At 48.7% G+C, this 8,394-nt stretch overlaps 1 long non-coding RNA gene across 3 annotated transcripts; it reads left to right on the top strand.

Moving 5' to 3' along the window:
- The first annotated feature begins 2,198 nt into the window (after positions 1–2,198).
- On the top strand, positions 2,199–6,990 carry LOC138831586 (uncharacterized). Of its 3 annotated transcripts, none has more exons than XR_011373390.1 (6): positions 2,199–2,816; positions 3,248–3,284; positions 4,164–4,253; positions 4,512–4,611; positions 5,481–5,510; positions 6,424–6,990. It is a non-coding gene; the product is annotated as an uncharacterized lncRNA (long non-coding RNA). The 3 variants fall into 3 exon arrangements; XR_011373389.1 differs by having other exon boundaries at positions 4,517–4,611; XR_011373391.1 differs by having other exon boundaries at positions 2,199–2,424; positions 4,517–4,611.
- Positions 6,991–8,394: the final 1,404 nt, after the last annotated feature.

Here is an 8,394-nt window from a genome sequence, read left to right on the forward strand (position 1 = left end):
GCAGGACCTGAGCCCTCTCCACCTTCATCATGATTCCCAGTCCATTAGGAAATTTGGGTATTGGTCCAGAGAGACACCTCTACCTCCACCCTTGGCTCTGGTTCCCAGAACAGTGGGACAGTGGGAGAACCAGAATTTGGCTCAGGCTGAGCCACCTCCACCCCTGGTCCTCATGCCCAGTCCAGTGGGGGTTGGATGATCGAATCCAGAACTAGCAGTGGCATCTGAGGTCTCAGCCTGGATGCCCAGTATACTGGGAGAGTCATCCAGAGCAAGAGTAAGCACCTTCATGGGAACACTAGCATTAGTTCAACAGCTGGAACCAGTGCCAGCTCTAGCATTGACTCTTGGGAAAAGAGTCTGATCCTGTGCAAGAACATCTACTGCACAAATCATCCTTGGCTGCTGTTCCAGAGCTGGAGCCGGCTGTAGATTCTGAGCCCGATCCTGCATCTGTTTCGTCAGGAGAAGCTTCGTGTCCTATTTGCCGCAGACAGTGGGCAGAGAGAGGAGATGCTTGGCTTGCTTTCCCCACCAGGTGGCAGAGCAGCTCACATGGTTGGATGTGGTGAGGGCCTGGGCAGGGCAGGATGGAAGGGGGCTTCCTTCTGAACTTTGCTGCCCTATCCTGCTATTCTTTACCCTAGAGCCCAAGGTTTCTTCCACCCTGAGCTCCATCATGGCTTACCCTGACTAGACCAAGTTTCTTAAGTTCAGTCACTAAAGAGGAAACGAGACCCGCTCCCCTCCCAATAGCTGTGCCAACCAAGCATTGGGACAGAGGTGCAGCCCACAGCTCACCCTCATGTGTCAGGAGACCTGTACTATTCAGCAACCTGTTATGCGCCAGAGCCCAGGGCAGACAACAGACTGGGGCCTCGTGGTAGGCACTGTGCATGTGGGCCAGGACATAGATATGAGGTGGCTGGGTGAGGGTCAGAGTTGATGCAGGGGCCAGGCAGGCAGAGTTACTTCCTGGCGCAGTCACTGGAACCAGGTAGGGTCACTCAGGTCCTGACGGTCCTCCGTGGTCAGCACACCAGACCCAGAAACTCCCACAGGCTCAAGTCACCTCTTCCATTTTCTGAGCCCATCCCCTACTTCAGGGATGCAAGCCTGGGTCTGGGCGCTGAGGTTTGTGTCAGGGCCTGGTGGGTGAGACTCTCTTCTCCGGGAGCTGTTCAGGAAAGCAGTGCCAACCACTGCCTGGGCTCCATCTGGTCCCAGAGGCACAGAAGGGCAAGAAGCATTTGATCCCTCATCTGGGCTATTATTGTACAGTTCAACTACGTGTCCTTCTGCGTCATCACTACTTGTCTAGGAGAACACAACATGAAGGCCCCTAGATAGAACCTTGTAGAACATTGGATCAGGGTAGGGTGGCAGGCTTCAAACTCTCCTTCGGCTCCCTCTACTCTGAGGGTAGCCTGCGGTCAGGGTCCTCTGTGAACCTCATCAATGTCAATCCAACCCAGGGCAATGCTGCTTGGTGCTCGCTGGTGCTCACCGCTTCCTCCCACCAGACCTTGGGGAGCGCTGACATCCTGCCCTCGGTCCCTGCTCCCTGCATCCCTGTCTTCAGGAGGGGGCCGCCCATTGACACAGGTGCGATGTGTTATCAGGTGGGGCTCACTCAGTCTTCCTCCTGAGGAGCCTCTCCTTGCCATCCTCCACACCATCGTCTCTCTTTTGCAGAGTGCAGCCTCAACTGCCTGAAAAGGACATGGAAAGGGCGTCTCAGGTGCGTCTCTCTTCCCACAGGAGCTGTTGGCACCAGAGGGCTGCCTGCCCCCTCACCAAGCCCTCAGCAGGGGGCTCCACACTCCCAGGCAGGGAGCTGGGCTGTGAAACTCACTGCCTGGGCCCTGGTCAGTCCTTTGCTGCTGAATCTGGACAGAGACACACAGGAGCTTTCCAGGTTTCTTGGGGTAGGCACAGATCTCAGGTCCAGCTGAAATCAAAGCAGAGCTGCACAGTAGAAATGGGGTGGTGCCCCCTTTGGTCAGGAAGAGGGTGAAGAGCCTCTCCAGGCCCATGGCTCCTTAGGGCTCAGGGCAATTGAGTCTAACCCTCTGGTGTAGGCAGTTTAGAATCTTGGTTCTAAAACAAAATGGAGTCCCACTCCTCCCCTCCCCCTTTCCAACTGTCACCAGCTCTCTCTGCCCCTCCTGCAGTGACAGTTTCCAGAGATTCCAAGAGCTGTCCTTGTAAGGTTAATCTCAATTGCAAATCTAATCATGAGAAAATGGAGAAGCCGCATTTTGAGGAGTCTTTATTAGAAAGTCGGTATCTACAGGCACTCCTGTCTCAAAGACCTGCAGCCCCGAACAAAGCTTTCACAAAGCTTTTAAAGACAAAAACTACATGCTTGGGGTGGAGGTACTCAAGCCCAACAAAAGCAGACCCTATTAGGAATTAGCTCAGGTACCAGCAGAACTGTCCATCCATGGAAGTAGCTCAGGGGTCACCTTAGGCCTTCCAGATAAGGGATGCACCTCAGACTTTCCATATAGAAGTATATTGAGAGGCTTACTCAGAAGCTGAAGGCCGGCATTTTCTATGCAAATCTCTCCTAAGGCTAAACAGCATGACATCTGCACTGGCTGGAATCCCCACTCCACCCAGCAAGGCACCAGGATGGCTATGAGCCAGCCTCCTCACTTCATTGTCAGAAATGATTTTCCCTGAAAACAACTACTCCAGGAGCAGAAAGCTGCTACTAAAGGTTTGGGGAGGTGGCGGCAGAAAACAGAAGAGTAAGGTAGCACAAGTGGCAATCACTTCCATCCTGAAGGCATTTGTGTCACTGGATGCAGGTAAAGGTTTGTGAAGTTTCCCCTCTAAAAGTGGGGACTCTTCACTTAGGGTTCTTGACTTAGATTGCAGAATAAGAATTTCTGGACAAGTCATGATGGTAAGAAAAGTTGGTGGAGGTTTATTGAGTAAGTAAGCAAGCAGGCAGGCAAGCAGACAAGCAGATAAAAAACAGGAAGGAAGGAGTATACTCTGACAGAGGGTAGATAGATGCTCTGGGGGGGGAGAGACAGAGAGAGAGAGAGAGAGAGAGAGAGAGAGAGAGAGAGAGAGAGAGAGAGAGAGAGAGAGAGAGAGGGAGAGAGGGAGAGAGGGAAGGAGGAAGAGGTCCTTGGCTGGTAGGAATATTTATATGGTAAAGGCAGGAGGGTTGACTTCAAAGTTATGCAAAGATAGGCGTTTTATCTTTGTTCAATAACTCCTGGTTTTACAGTTGCTGAGTTTCTGGATGTTTGGGGCATTTCTTCCAGGTAAGAACTCTCCTGCCATAAAGCAGATCCTTATCCTTGAGATAAGGATCCTTACCTTGGGGTAAGAAGTTGCTTATATTTAAGGGGAGCATTTCTCTCAGGAAGGCACATATCTTGCCAAACAATTATTAGGTTTTTTTTTTTGGGGGGGGGGTTTGATTGTGGGCCTGAACTCTGGGCCTGGGCACTGTCCCTCAGCTCTTCAGCTCAAGGCTAGCACTCTACCACTTGAGCCACAGTGTCACTTCCAGCTTTTTTTTTTTCTTCTGCTTATGTGGTGCTGAGGAATCGAAGCCAGGGCCTCATGCATGCAAGGCAAGCGCTCTACCACTGAGCCACCTTCTTACCCCATAATTGTTAGTTTTGGGGGTGAGAAATGCACCTCTTTGGAACATAGATGGCACCTCTATGTTTCTAAATCCCATATATATATATATATATATATATATATATATATATATATATATATATATATATTTTTTTTTTTTTTTTTTTTTCAGTCGGTCATGGGCCTTGAACTCTGGGCCTGAGTGCTGTCCTTCAGCTCTTCAGCTCAAGGCTACCACTCTACCACTTGAGCTACAACACCACTTCCGGTTTCCTGGTAGTTTATTGGAGATAAAAGTTTCACGGACTTTCCTGCCCAGGCTGGCTTTGAACCGCGATCCTCAGATCTCAGCCTCCTGAGTAGCTAGGACCTAAATCCCATATATCTGAGTTGCCTTCACCACACCTCATTTTCGTCAATTTATCCTGCCTCATTTGTGGGAAGTTTCATGACTTTCACTTCAGGATGGAGGGAAGAGAAAGGCTGTTTGGCCCTTAGACAGGTGGGGGCACTGTGGGTAAAAAGAGGTCTTTGGCAATGGTGTGTTGCAGGGAGAGCACAGGGTGGTTCCTGGAACAGATGAGCCCCAGGACTGGAGTCCTGTGACCTGCAGGGATTTAACAGCAACCATGTTGTCAAATGTGAGTAAGCCAAAGGGGATGTGGCTACCTTTCCTCAAACTGTGTTGGCCTGTCTCTAGGAAGCCCAGAACTCAAGCTGTCTAGGGGAGAGGCCTACTCTGGAATGGGATCCTTTAGCACTGCCCCAGGGGCCAAATGAGCATAGGGCCCACTGCCCCAGGGGCCAAATGAGCATAGGGCCCACTGGGTTTGAATCCAGACTTGCAGATGCAGGATGTTGATCTGAAGTGAGGTGTGTGGCTCTGTGCTTTTCCCTAGAGCAGATGCTGCTGATGGCCAGAGAAAAAAACTGTGCTGTGGACAGCACAGATTCCTTAAAAATATGCCAGACTGGGTGGCAGCAACTCACACCGGTAAGGTAAGGATCAGTGTTGGAACCCAGAGTACACAGACAAATCTTATCTTGGATTCATTGTAAAAACTGGGAGTGGTGCCATGGCCCAGATGTTAGAGCACAGGCCTTGAGCCAAAAGCTAAGGGATCACACCTGGGCCCCGAGTTCTACCTCTAGAACTGACCAAAAAAAAACAAAACAAAACACTGAGTATCTTTCCTGACTTTTCCATGTAAAGAGGAGCAGCAGGTCTGCATAAGTGCGCCCTAGTAAAGTCGCCATTCCAGATGCATGGAGGCAGAGCTTCCTGCCAGGGCCCTGGGCCTTGCTCAGCAACCACCCAATCCCACAAGTTACAACCAAGGGCGTCATTTCCTGCCTGGAAATATTCCTAATGTACCATTGACACTGCCTATCAGGACCCCCTGGATGTGAGGAGCCAGAGCCCAGGTGCAGGCCCGAGGTTGAAGGGGAAAGACCCCTGAGGGGCCTGAGCTCTTAATACTCCTGAGAAATTTCAAGACCATCCTCTGAGCTATTCACTGCAGCCATCTTACCAGGTGACACCCAGAGATACCTGGCCACTGAGCTGTAGACAGATTGCCCAGCCTGGACTGAAAATCTCTCAAGGGTGGACAGGGGGAAATTTTACGCCAGGCTTTCATGAGACAAGCAACACAGTGTCCAAGCATTGGCTTTTCCCTGAAGCCTCAATCTTGTATCTTCAGAAGTGCTAAACAAGGCATCCTTGAACCTCAGCCTGGGTGCTCATCTAAAAGATGGTCCCAGTCCTCTTTATGCATATATGGTCCTCTGGGGTAGAGTACACCATGGCCTGGAGGTCTGAAGGGAGTACAGGCCTCTTTCTGACTATGTTGTTGTATTCCTTCTAGGAAGGAGCACATTACATGAAGTTGATAAAGGTGAGTGGCAGCTGCCTGGACAGGATGGGCCGGGACTCACAGGCCATCCATTCTGTCCTGCCTGCTCCCCTTTATTAATGTAGACTTTAGGTATAAAGAGAAGGTCTTTCCAGAAGGCAGGATGGGGTAGGAAGTGGGATCAATAGAGCTTCTTGTGAACCACTGTGTGCACACAGCTGTGAGAGCACAGAGCAACCAGGCTGCACTGAGTGGAGGGTTCCAGAGCAAAGCCTGCAAAACTCGTCTCTCCCTGGCCCTCACAGCCCAGCCCTGTCACTACCTTGTGCTGTCTCTGGCCAAGAATATGATAGCATTGAGCGGTTGAAGCAGCTACAAGTGAGCTGCAGCTATGACAATATAATAAAAGAAGAGAATTTTATTGCTTGCTTTGGGAGATTGGAGAGACTGAGCATAGATGGCTTGGGGAGGGGGCAATGGGGGAGTGAGAATGGGCTAAGATGGAGGCCTGAGGCCTGAGGTCTGCATGGGTCAGTGTGACACTATACAGGGCTTGGTGAGGGCTGGGCACTAGGCTCTGAATTCCAGGGAGACTCTAGGAGGGACTCAAACATGACATGGGGTCACCTCATATCCAACCTTTGTCTTAACTGCAACCTGTCATGGACATTGGAGCCCTGGACCCAGACTGACAATAAAAGCCTCCATACCGAGATGCTCTTAGCGATTGTGAATGTGTGAAAGACACTTGGTCTTGGTGGGAGCCAGGGAAGATACTAGGCTCCCATCAGGATATGGGGGTCTGATGCTGTGACCTCCTCGCTGAGCAGCTCCATTCCTGGGCTGGGAGACCTCAGCATTCTGTGTTCTCTTTCATGTCTCTGTGATACCTCACTCAGACCCGGGAAGGGAATAGGGAAACGGTGATTGACCAAGATCCTTTCTCTGCTTGTAGTTCATACAATTGGCCCAGAAAAGCCCAGCTGTGCATAGTCTCTGGAAGCCCCTAGACCTGGCTCCCAGGCTGGGGCACCCTTTAGTGTCCTGGCTTCTCCACAGGTGAGGAGAGCAGCCTCACAACCACCTCCAGGGACTTCTGGGATCACCTGAGCCTCCACCTGCCAAATCTTCCCCTCATACTTGAGACCCCTCCACAGGCAACAGCCAGAGCTGTGCTTCAGGATGAGCATTGATTGTTCCTCTGTGACTCTAATAACAAGCAGGCAGGAGACTCCTGTGTCGTTGGGGGTGATCCTGCTGAAGGACACAGGACATAAAGCCTGCACAAAAACATCATGGTAGGTTGGACAGCATGGCATTCCCTTGTGTCTTCATGCAGAGACAGCATCCTGGGCATTGGAGACCATGGGAGATTTGGATTTGTGGAAGTGTGGATTCTTGATCTATTCATAGTTTATATGAATGAATAGCAGAAAGGAAAGTATTTAGTGATTGGGAAGAAGAGGGTTGGAAGTGGAAAATGCCCTTCTTGATTACTGATATGCTATTAAAATTCTGGTTTTACTGTTGTATGGTCATTGTGGTTTTATTCTTTCATTTTCGTGTTTATAAGACTCTCCCACTTGGTGCGAAATAGGAACATTGCAAGGTGATGGTGGACTTTGGTAGAAGTAGGGAATGCTGCCACTTCTCAACCTTGATGAAGAGAGGGTCTGTCCACGGTAGCACAGAGCAAGTGTTCATTTCAGTTTCACCTATGTTAGGGCACTGGGGATCAGAATTTGAAGATATCATAGAAAGATAAATTGCAATTCAGATGGCAGAGTAGGTCTTGTCTTTCCAGGGAAACAGCCATCACCTGAGAGCCAGGGAGGTTATGAGAATCCACACCTTTTGGCTTCTAGAAGACCATATTGGTCACCAGATGAGTGCTTCCTGGGGAGAGACACTGTTTCTAAGATTACAGATTGAAGGCATTGTTTGTTGTTTGGTACTGACAAGGGACAATGGAACAGAAATTTTGGTGAGTACACTCAATGAGGAATCCAGGCAGATGTGACAAAAAGGATTTGCAAATATCCACACGCAAACAAAGAGAGCCTTTAAACAGGGCACTCAATGAATCCCTTGGGAAGACCAGTCTGGTTTACAGACCGACCACATCGTAATACTCGATGTTCATTTTTCAACAATTATGAAGCATAGAAAGAAGCAAATTGCTTCTTCATAGAGATCAGAGTCTTGCTGAAAGTGAAGTGATCCTCAGGGAAGCTTACACATTGGGCTTAGTAGTCAAAAACAGTCAATCACCTATTTCAGATATACTTAGTGACATGACAAATATTAGGAACCCACAAAGTAGTCCAGGAAATTAAGAAGAGGACATTTCAACTAGTGAGGATTTCAGTAAGGAGATGAACATGATGACCTGGAACGAAACCCTCACTAGAGGCATTCAACAACAGACTTGAGGAGGCAGAAGCATCCATAATATAAAGAAAAGGGAAGTTTTAGGTTATATAATTGTTTAAAAGTACAAACCAGAAAACTAATGATTAATTACAGAAAAAGCCCATAAAGTTATCATTATAAAGGGAGTGCATGGTGTTGTGTGATATCAGAGAATATCTAGATTTCTGAAGCCAAATTGTTACTGTTTGGACTACATTAATATATGTTTAAGATATTCACTGTCATCTCCAGTATACCCAGGAGACAAAAATTATAAAAAAATAAAAAACAAGAATTTAAATATTTTACTACATAAATCCCCAACTGAAATGTTATAAACAACCCATGTTTACAGTGAACTTCTTGCCCCAACATTCCAGAGCCTTCCCCTTCTCCTTTCTCCCAGATGTCTACAGCTCCTTCTTTTTAGTTTTGTATTTCACAATTCTGCTTGTCTTCCTGTGTGTGTGTGTGTGTGTGTGTGTGTGTGTGTATGTTTGTGTGTGTGTGTTCT

Source organism: Dipodomys merriami, unplaced genomic scaffold (assembly GCF_024711535.1).
Source record: "Dipodomys merriami isolate MVZ:Mamm:240054 unplaced genomic scaffold, mDipMer1.0.p SCAF_2, whole genome shotgun sequence".
Taxonomy (NCBI): Eukaryota; Metazoa; Chordata; class Mammalia; order Rodentia; family Heteromyidae; genus Dipodomys; species Dipodomys merriami.